The following is an 11,431-nucleotide window of genomic DNA, read 5'->3' on the forward strand; positions in this document are numbered from 1 at the left end:
TAAAATGACATTGTACAGTATAATATGATGCTAGCTGCTATAATTTGCTGTTGCAGCATGGTGTGGAAAAACTGTTTGGTATGTCATCTCATTACCTTTTTGTCCTTAAAACATTATTTAACAAACAATGCTAGTTTAAGGTGGGGAATCTTGTTTATTTTGAATAAATAGGGCATTGAAGAGTTGATATTCTCATTAATTGTTTTTAATTCACATTTGAATATTTCTATAATACCAGCCAAATAATCATACAATCAACCTGAAAAGAGAATTGGGAACCGTTATGCGTGTTTTTTTAACCACCTTGAGTAGCCAACCTTAAAACAAGGAAAGTTTGCTAAAGCAACACTATTTCTTTTTCATACGTCCTGGGACACAGAGCATCCTCAAATTCATAATAATATTGTTTTGTTGGTACCTTCAGGTTATTAGACACTGACAGAAGAAGCAAAGGCAAGAAGTCCCCTCCCAAATACAACTCTTCCTCCTTAAGCCAGGCTCCAGTTTTCTTGCCAGTGTCTAAGGTGATGATCATGTCTGAGAAGCTCTCTGCGTGAAAATTGTCAAATTTGTCTCAAAGGTTGTGTCAATATCATTAGAAGAGATGTGTACTATGGAGGGATGATTTGTACTGGGCAGAAGGGGCAATTTTGGCTGTACTCTGTAAATGAGTGAGCCTAGGTTTGTACATGTCTGTTATGCCGGGTTAACATATCTACAGCCGCAGTTCCCAGCATGGGGTGCAGTGCATTCTTGTTCACCATTTCTGGATGCAATTAAGTTCTGAATTTTTGCCTGAATTCACACCTGAACAGGACCCAAACACACATAGGACCCTTTTGGAATGCGGACTGCGGTCGCCCCAGACCTGTGTGAACCGGCTCCATTGAGAGCTGGTCACACTCGCTTGCCATACGAATTGGGTGTGGAGTAACCTTTGTCCAGTTTGCACATATGTGATCCCGGCCATACACTCTTGCATGCGGCTCTGTCATTAAAGCATATTTTGTAGCTAAAATTTTTGTAGCATATGTTTGTTGGGTATAGGGGAAGTAGGTTCAGGTGTTCTTTAACTATGGCCCTTTAAGCCCCTCCCAATGTTATCACAATCTGACCACAATCACAATTTGTCATGGCGCTACACTGGCATTGGTCCTTGGTGCCAGATGTGCTAGGTACTGTATGTCACTGGCCTGGCCCAATGGGGAGGGGTTATATCTGGGAGAGGATTTCTTGTCTTTGTTTTTTTTCCCAGTGTCCAATCACATGAAGGTGCCAGCATAACCCTATTGTTATGATTTTGAAGATGCTTTGTGACTCGTGATGTACTCACAGGAAAGGGTTTTGCAGGTAACTAAAAATGTGTCTTTCTATTTATTTTTTTTGCTTAAGCTGTGCATCCAATGAGAGTGATCATTTCGATCCAATACCAGGTTACAGCACTGTACAAGGGATCATGTTTTTTCACTAGTGTTAGCCAGGCAGGCTAATCTGGAAGAACATCAGTGTTCTTATATGATGCCTTAAGCTGCTTTCAGGCTGATGTGGTGCAGTTTGACCATACAGCGGGGGCAGCACAGTGTATCCACAGATTTCATGAGGGTTAGCTTAGCAGAGTTCTATTTGGTCCTGCGATTTTGGTGTGCTTTCTGAAAGCGCACCAAAACTCATGCATGCTGCATCTTTGGTATGTTTTCAGAAAGTGCACCAAAACCACAGGACCAAATAGAACTCTTTGGGAAAGTGCAGCTAAACCTCACCAAACCTGTGTGTCTGTTGTGCTGCTCCTGTGGTGCAGTAAAACCACACCACATAAGTGCTGAAACCTTACAGAAAGATGATAAAGTGACTCCTGACTAGATCTTTTATTTTCAGCAATATAACTTTTCAAACAAAAGACTAATTTTGCCCTTAGCAAGTTATTAAAGTTAATGTTACTCTTTTTGTGCACAACAGTAGTCTGTACAGTGACTTCAAGTGTTACATAAGTGAACTTAATTTTCTGCATGGTTTAATAAGTGTAAGTTGAGTTGATGCAATATAATAATGCATTTGATTATATTATCGATATAACCTGTCAATAAACTAGGAATTTTCTTTCATACTGTACTGCATATAAGGTAAGAATAAATTGTGCAGATTTGAATCTTCTTCCTCCAAGTCAAATACTTGTAGCACCCTCCTAGGTAGGTGCTAGAGAGAGAGTATAGTTTTGGGGTCTTTCTACTTATCTGAGAGATTCCCAGGTAAATTTATATTGCTCTCTGCCTACCAGAGAGCAGGATCCATTAGTGAGATCTGCTCATGGTGCTCGGGTGCAACTCAGCTTGTCTGAAATGTTTCACACTGGTCCAATAGGGAGGCATATTGAACAGTGGGAGGAAACCTGACAAGTGAGTGCACAGGCATTTGTTATAGCCCTGGTAATTGGCAGAGGAAAGTGCCTAGGTGCATGCTGGGTGACTGTATAAATACTAAAGGCACATGTGCTCAGGGTCTTTTAGCTGGAGTGTGGGGTCCCCGAGCCAGGGGGCGGCTATCCCTCCTCTGTAGAAGCTGCCATGCAGCCTGAGAGTCAGAGAAGAGCTGTACAGAGAGGTCCTGCAGAATTGACTGGAAGGGAGACACTGAAAAGGATCTGATTCAGCCAACAGTGAGTACAGAGGACCACCCATTCTGCTAGAAGAGTCAGTAGATAGGTGTCAGTCAAGGGGATGCCAGGGAGTGTCCTTAAGATAATGTAGTCGCATCAAGTCTGCTGGAGAGAGCAAGAGGACTTAATTATTCCATACAAGTGGCAGTATGGTAAAAGCAGTGTGTCTGCTTCCACAAAAAATCTGGTGAGGCCAGTCCTTATCAACTGTGAATAGTTCAGTTGGAGTATCCCTCTATTCCCTTCTCACATCCCAGTTCAACAATAAATACAAAACCAAATACCCTGGACTGTTTATTGAGTAGCGAGCAAGTGGGAGTAAGGATGGATGTGCGAAAAATCTGCAGGTATTCAGAGGGAGGCCCAAGAAGTCAACACACAGCAAGCCCTACAGGGACAGTGCTACATACTGTATCTATATTGTCAAATATATTGAACAAATACATACAGATAGATAGATAATATTCAGCCACCTCTGACAATCGGCCATTGTCAGCTTGATATTAACTGGCATTGCATGTTTAGCAGTAAACTGAATTTCAAAGAGCACCATGAATGGACAAGATCTAAAGCACTCCAAACACTTGTGTTAATTATGCATACAGATTTGTGGACACTGGGAAATGATGAACTGTACATTTTATATTTCTGCGTGGTTTGCCCTATTACCTACTTTGCATGAGTTCCATTTTTATGATTTAAAGCCACAGAGCAGGATTGTTCATTGCAATGCCACATACATTTTAGCTATTTTTTTAAAATACTTATAATGTCTCACATTTGGTTAACAAATATTTAGACAAGAAAGTTGGTAAAAACCTACCGCCACAAGCTTTTGTTTTTGCAGACTTATTTTGTAACTGTGAACATATACTGTGACTTCTTTCACATATGACACACGTGTGTTTCCTCCTCTGTATTCATGTCCAACTTCCACATTGAAATATGGTAAGCTGCTATTGGCTTCACAGAGCTTTGTAAGTGTGTAAGTACAATTTCCCATGATTGTATGGGCATAGTCATCAAATGTTAAGTAATGAGGGTCACCATATCCACTGCAAGCTTTTCCTGCATGAAAAAAAAAATTAAAAAAAAGAGATAGATATGATAGTTATATGAATAACTGAGTTAGGTAAAATTATCATTTTGGTGCCAAAATCACACATAAATTATAAATATACATTCATACCCCTAAGCTATATAACTTATTACTAACACTTAGGCTGGGTACACATACACTATACTGTATTATCAAAAGTATTTGGATGCCTGCCTTTACACCCACATGAACTTTAACCACTTCAATACAGGGTACTTTCACCCCTTTCCTGCAAGACCAATTTTCAGTTTTCAGCGCTGTCACACTTTGAATGATAATTACTCAGTCATGCAACGTTGTACCCAATCAATTTTTTTATCATTTTTTCAGACAAATAATGCTTTCTTTTGGTGTATTGGTGTTGTCATTTTTTTTTAGCTTCCATTATAAAATTTTGCAAATAAGTAATTTTTTTTCATAAATTTGGGCCAAAATATATACTTCTACATATCTTTGGTAAAAATAACACAAATTAGTGGATATTATTTAGTCTGTGTGAAAGTTATAGAATCTACAAGCTATGATGCCAATCATTGAAAATTGATCACACCTGATGTACCGACGGCCGATGTCATTTCTTGAGGCCCTGAAATGTCAGGACAGTACAAATACCCCCCAAATGACCCCTTTTTGCAAAGTAGACATTCCGGGGTATTTAGTAAGAGGCATGGTGAGTTTTTTTAAGTTGTAATTTTTTCCCACAATTCTTGGGAAAATTAAGTACATTTTTTTTCTTTTACATAAAATTGTCATAATAACAAGTTATTTCTCACACACAGCATATGCATACTTGCAATTACACCCCAAAATACATTCTGCTACTCCTCCCGAGTAGGGATGATCGAACTTTTGAAAAGTTTGGTTCGACCAGAACACCCGAACTTCCCAAAAGTTTGGCCCGGATTTCAGAACCCCATTGAAATCAATGGGACCCGAACTTCGGTAATCAAAAAACACAATTTTGAAGCCCTAAAACTCAATAAATGCCCCTAAAAAGTGAGATTTCTTTGGATTTAGTGTCTGGGGGGGTCTAAAAAGTGTACCTGTGAAGTTTCAGCTCTGTAGCATGTCCAGAACCAGAAAAGAAAAAAAAAGTTTGTTTGTATTAGAATTGCAATAGAACAGGGATATGGCTCCGCTATTTTCACACCTTGCCGGTTTTGTTTAAGGCGTTTTTTTGGGCATTTTTTGGGGGTCTTTGAAGGCAGGCATAACATCAGAACTTCTGTGTAGGGGTATGTATACACACACACACATGTATGTATATATACACATACACATATATAGGTGTGAAAGTAGCAGAAACCTATGCTTGCGCTAATGAAATAATTAACACCCATATGGCTTCTCTGCTATAACACCTATATGTGTGTATGTGTATAAATACATATAAGTGTGTGCGTATATATACCCCTATACAGAAGTTCAGATGTTTTGCCTGCCTCCAAAGACCCCAAAAAATGCCCAAAAAAACGCCTGCTGCAAAAACACACCTGGGCGTTTTTGTAGCTGGCGTTTTTTTGGGCATTTTTTGTGCGTCTTTGGAGGCAGGCATAACATCTGTACTTCTGTGTAGGGGTATATATACACACACACTAATATGTATTTATACACATATATAGGTGTGATAGCAGAGAAGCCATATGGGTGTTAATTATTTCATTAGTGCAAGCATAGGTTTCTGCTACTTTCACACCTATATATGTGTATGTGTATATATACATACATGTGTGTGTGTATATATACCCCTACACAGAAGTACAGATGTTATGCCTGCCTCCAAAGACGCCCAAAAAATGCCCAAAAAAACGCCAGCTACAAAAACACCCAGGTGTGTTTTTGCAGCAGGCGTTTTTTTTTGGGCATTTTTTTGGGGTCTTTGGAGGCAGGCAAAACATCTGAACTTCTGTATAGGGGTATATATATACGCACACTTATATGTATTTATACACATACACACATATAGGTGTGATAGCAGAGAAGCCATATGGGTGTTAATTATTTCATTAGCGCAAGCATGTAATGTTCTGGTACCTTTGGGTACCCTAATTACTCTTTCATAAGTGTATGCGCCCCACCATTCTCTTTTGGTAAGGTGCGCATACACCTTTAAGACTGATGCTGTCATCACTGAGCGCCGGACTGGATGGCTATTTAGATCGCCGGCTCTCACTCACATGTGTTCGTTCAAACTGCTTTGTGCCTTGATGCTAACCTGTCTTGAAGCTCACATGCTTGCAAGCATACCTCGCTGTCGGAACCACGCTGCGCTGATCCCTGTATCCCGCTACCGGATCATCCGCTCTTGCCAAACCTCTCCTCTGCTACATTGCTATTAGTGATAAGTACCCCACAGGGGAAACCTCTATAACCTTTATACTAAAGCTTACACTATCTAGCTCTGCATACTAAGGACTATTACTACATCTGCATTATCTAAGATTGCTAGCTCTTGAGCCTACTACCACCTGTTCTTGCACTGGGTTGATCTCTCTTGTATGTCCACCTGCTACTCTGTCATCTACTACCATACATGATTGCTAAACCTATCTGCATCCCATCTGCTACTATCTTACTTTCAAGAACATTTTCTTTCAAGTGTCTGTCATCTACCATCTCTACCCAACCTGTCTCTTCAGCCTATCATCACTGTGTTACTATATACATAAGTCACTCTAGGAAACATCTTATTGAGTGTGTGTATTTACTTGTTGAATTAAGATCATCCACACATGATGAGTCATTGAGAGTTGGGAATGGTGTCTCAGCGTTTCTCTACATGACTACTGAAGTGGAATATTTCTGCAGCTGAAAATCCATATCATACGTAAAACGCAGGAGCGTTACAGATTGAACGAACCACAAATGGATTCAGCAGAAATAACCACTCAGATGACACAATTAAAACAGCAAGTAACTGCGTTAATACACGCACTTGCTGAATTAAAAGAAGACAATCAGGCTCTGTCGCAGCAGGTAATTAGACTGACACAACTTACCTCTGCTCAGTCCCCTGAACCCAAAATAAATCCTCCTTTGGTATTTACAGGCGATCGCAAAAAATTTCGCGAATTTAAAAACGCATGTGAGTTACTTTTCTTGCTAAAACCCCGTACCTACCTTACTGATCACATTAAGGTTTGTACAATTATTTCTTACCTAACAGGCGATCCTCGGGCCTGGGCAGACTCTCTTTTTGAGAAAAACTACCAGCTTCTCAACTCCCATGCCTTGTTCCTAGCAGAACTCACTAGCCTATATGATGATCCCAATAGGCAGAGTACTGCCGATCTTCAATTAAGATCCTTGAAACAAGGTAGGAGACCTGTAGAAGACTTTGTCGCAGAATTCAAGAGATGGACCCTTGATTCAGAATGGAATGATGCATCTCTGAAAACCCAATTTAGGCTTGGCCTATCAGAGGCCGTTAAAGACGAGCTCGCCCGAGCGGATCTGCCAAAAACCCTGGATGCATTGATACAACTCAGTATCACCATAGATAGAAGACTACGAGAAAGAAAGGCTGAGAAAATGGGAATGCCATTACCCAGTTCTTCTCGGATTTCGGCCGTTGACCCCGTTCCTATGGAGGTAGGAACCATACGCCCACCTCTATCAACTATGGAAAGAGCCAAAAGACGATCTGGTAATCTCTGCTTGTACTGTGCATCCCCGGATCACAAGATAAACGTCTGTCCCCTAGTCTACAAAAAGAAGGGTGAGTGTTCACATGTCCTCCTAGGGGGATTGACAACTTCAATCACTAACCCTTACCTTTCTGTTTGCTTAACATTACAGTGGGACCAGAACAGGATTACTACTAAGGCCATGATTGACACAGGATCTTGTGGAAATTATATTGACATACGTTTTGCTGCTTTAAATAAAGTTCCTATTATTTCTAAACTTAAACCTGTCTCAGTAAGTCTTATTAACGGTGTTCCTTTATCCTCTGGTCCGATCACTGATCAGACACAGGCACTCCTAGTCACTACTAACGGGTCTCATATGGAGACCACTACCTTCGATCTAATACCTTCACCCCACTTTCCCATTGTGTTGGGACTTCCCTGGTTGCACACACATCAACCAACCATAGATTGGAAGGAACGGACCCTGGCCTTCCTCTCTTGCTATTGCGAGGGTACGTGTAACCTCCCGTCTTTCGGGAAGATCCTGTCTGTGGTGACAGATAAGATTGCACCACTATGTTATCAGGATCTCTCTGAGGTTTTTCTTGAGAAAAATGCTCAAGCACTACCTCCTCATCGAGACTATGATTGTAGCATTGATCTACTCTCAAATAGCAAATTGCCGTTCGGTCATGTTTATCCTCTTTCACAGGATGAACTTTCCCATCTCAAAGACTATTTGGATGAGAATTTGGAAAAAGGTTTTATTAGACCTTCCACTTCTTCCACAGCAGCAGGACTCTTTTTTGTCCGCAATAAGGACTCAAGTCTCAGGCCTATCATCGACTATAGGCAATTGAATGCTATTACAATAAAAGATCGCTATCCTCTACCGCTTATCCCTGAGCTCATTGAGCAGGTGCGTGGAGCTACCTATTTTTCAAAATTGGACCTGAAAGGAGCATACAATCTCATTCGAATCCGTGATGGACACGAGTGGAAGACTGCATTCAGAACCAGATACGGATTGTTCGAATATCTTGTAATGCCATTCGGGCTATGCAACGCCCCTGCAGTTTTTCAACGATTTATAAACGATATTTTCAGAGACTTACTAGATGTCTGTGTTGTGGTATATCGGACGATATACTTATATATTCACGATCCCTGTCTGAACACATAAGACATGTAAGACTAGTATTATCGAGATTGCTTGCACACAACCTTTATGTGAAACTGAAAAAATGCTTGTTTCATAAAGAAGAGGTACTGTTTCTAGGCTACATCATATCCAAAACAGGAATCGAGATGGACATGAGTAAGATATCCTGCATTCAGGATTGGCCTACACCAACCACACGCAAGGCGCAACAGCGATTCCTTAGATTTTCGAATTTCTACAGGAAGTTCATTAGAAATTTCTCTGCCATTGTGAGACCCCTCACACAGCTCACTAGCATTAAAAAACCATTCAAATGGTCAGATGAAGCAAATAAAGCTTTTCACCTGTTAAAGACAAGGTTTACTTCTGCTCCCATATTACGCCATCCAGACCCATCCCTCCAATACATTCTGGAAGTAGATGCGTCAAACATGGCAGTAGGAGCAATACTCTCCCAACGACCAACTCACACTTCACCACTTCATCCAGTCGCCTTTTTTTCTAAATCCCTAAGCAGTCCCGAGATAAATTACCCCGTGGGTGAAAAGGAACTGCTTGCTATAAAATTGGCTCTGGAGAATTGGCGACATCTACTCGAAGGCACCCAATTACCAATACTTATATACACGGACCATAAAAATCTCCAATATCTTCAGACTAACAAAACTCTCTCGCACCGACAGGTACGATGGTCACTATTCTTTTTAAGGTTTAACTTCCTAGTGACCTACACACCTGCAGATAAGAACAAAAAGGCGGATGCACTATCACGACTAACTGAAGAAAACTACTTTGAAATCCCTTCCGTTCCTATAATACCTCACAAACGCATTATTGGAGTTGTCCGTTCCTTGAAGGAAGAGGTTTTGCATGGTATAAGTTTGGATTCACCCCCACCACAACTAAATACTGATGCAGAAGGCTTCCTCTACTACAACGACAAACTTTACATACCACCTACCATACGCACCAAGATCTTGGAATTATCGCATGATGTGCCTATGGCAGGACATATGGGTATGACAAAGACTCTTAATCTGATTAACAGGCAATTCTGGTGGACTGACATGAAAACATCTATACAAAAATTCGTCTCTTCATGCAATGTCTGTGCCAGGTCCAAAATTGACACTACGAGACCATCCGGTCTACTATGCAGTCTACCAATACCCCAAACTCCATGGGAAGTTGTGTCCTTGGACTTTATAGTGGAATTGCCTCCTTCCAAAGGATTTAATACCATCTTAGTGTCAAAAAATGGCACATTTCATTGCTATTCGCACACTACCTTCGTCCAAACAAACGGCAGAACTCCTGATGAAACATGTCTTTAAGTTACATGGTATCCCAAAAACTCTTCTGTCTGACCGTGGATCACAATTTATTTCCAAGTTCTGGCAAGAACTATGTCACATACTACGGATCGAGCGGAAGCTCACTTCTCCTTACCATCCGCAGACCAACGGACAGACTGAAAGAGTCAACCAATGCATCGAGCAATATTTACGTTGTTACACTTCTTACCAACAGGATGATTGGGTGGATCTTCTCCCTCTGGCAGAATTTGCCTACAACAACGCAACCCACAGTACGACCAAGCAGAGTCCGTTCTACTTGAACTATGGGTTTCATCCCTCTATTCTTCCACCACGCATCCTTCCTTCAAATAACCCAGTAGCTTCAGACTATCTTACCCAAATAAAGGACTCTCTGGGTTTGCTTAATACTACCATTGCACACGCTCATAGTCAACAAAAGAAGTACTATGATCTTCGCAGAAGACCTTCTCCTCAGTACGCTATCAGGGACCTCGTTTGGCTCTCAACAAAAAATTTAAGACTGAAAATCCCTAGCAAAAAGCTTGGACCTCTGTTCTTGGGACCTTTCCCAATCAAGAAACTTATTGGAAAAGCTGCAGTACAGCTTACATTGCCAATAGACCTCAAAATACATCCCATTTTCCATGTGTCGCTACTGAAGCCCCATGTTCCTGACCAAGGAATAAGGCCTACTATCCCACCTCCTCCTCCTGTACAAGTTGAAGGTGGAGAAGAATACGAGATAAAAGAGATTCTGGATTCTCGTATCCAGGAGGAAGACTTCAGTACTTGGTTCGATGGAAGAACTATGGGCCCCAAGACGACACCTGGCTAAACACCTCTGACATACATGCCTCTAGATTAATCCGCAATTTTCATGCGAAGTACCCAGACAAACCAGCTCCAGAGGCCTTCAGGAGCCGGCCTTAAGGGGGGGGGTACTGTAATGTTCTGGTACCTTTGGGTACCCTAATTACTCTTTCATAAGTGTATGCGCCCCACCATTCTCTTTTGGTAAGGTGCGCATACACCTTTAAGACTGATGCTGTCATCACTGAGCGCCGGACTGGATGGCTATTTAGATCGCCGGCTCTCACTCACATGTGTTCTTTCAAACTGCTTTGTGCCTTGATGCTAACCTGTCTTGAAGCTCACATGCTTGCAAGCATACCTCGCTGTCGGAACCACGCTGTGCTGATCCCTGTATCCCGCTACCGGATCATCCGCTCTTGCCGAAACCTCTCCTCTGCTACATTGCTATTAGTGATAAGTACCCCACAGGGGAAACCTCTATAACCTTTATACTAAAGCTTACACTATCTAGCTCTGCATACTAAGGACTATTACTACATCTGCATTATCTAAGATTGCTAGCTCTTGAGCCTACTACCACCTGTTCTTGCACTGGGTTGATCTCTCTTGTCCACCTGCTACTCTGTCATCTACTACCATACATGATTGCTAAACCTATCTGCATCCCATCTGCTACTATCTTACTTTCAAGAACATTTCCTTTCAAGTGTCTGTCATCTACCATCTCTACCCAACCTGTCTCTTCAGCCTATC

This window comes from Pelophylax lessonae (assembly GCF_965119305.1).
Source record: "Pelophylax lessonae genome assembly, chromosome: 3".
Lineage (NCBI taxonomy): Eukaryota > Metazoa > Chordata > Amphibia > Anura > Ranidae > Pelophylax > Pelophylax lessonae.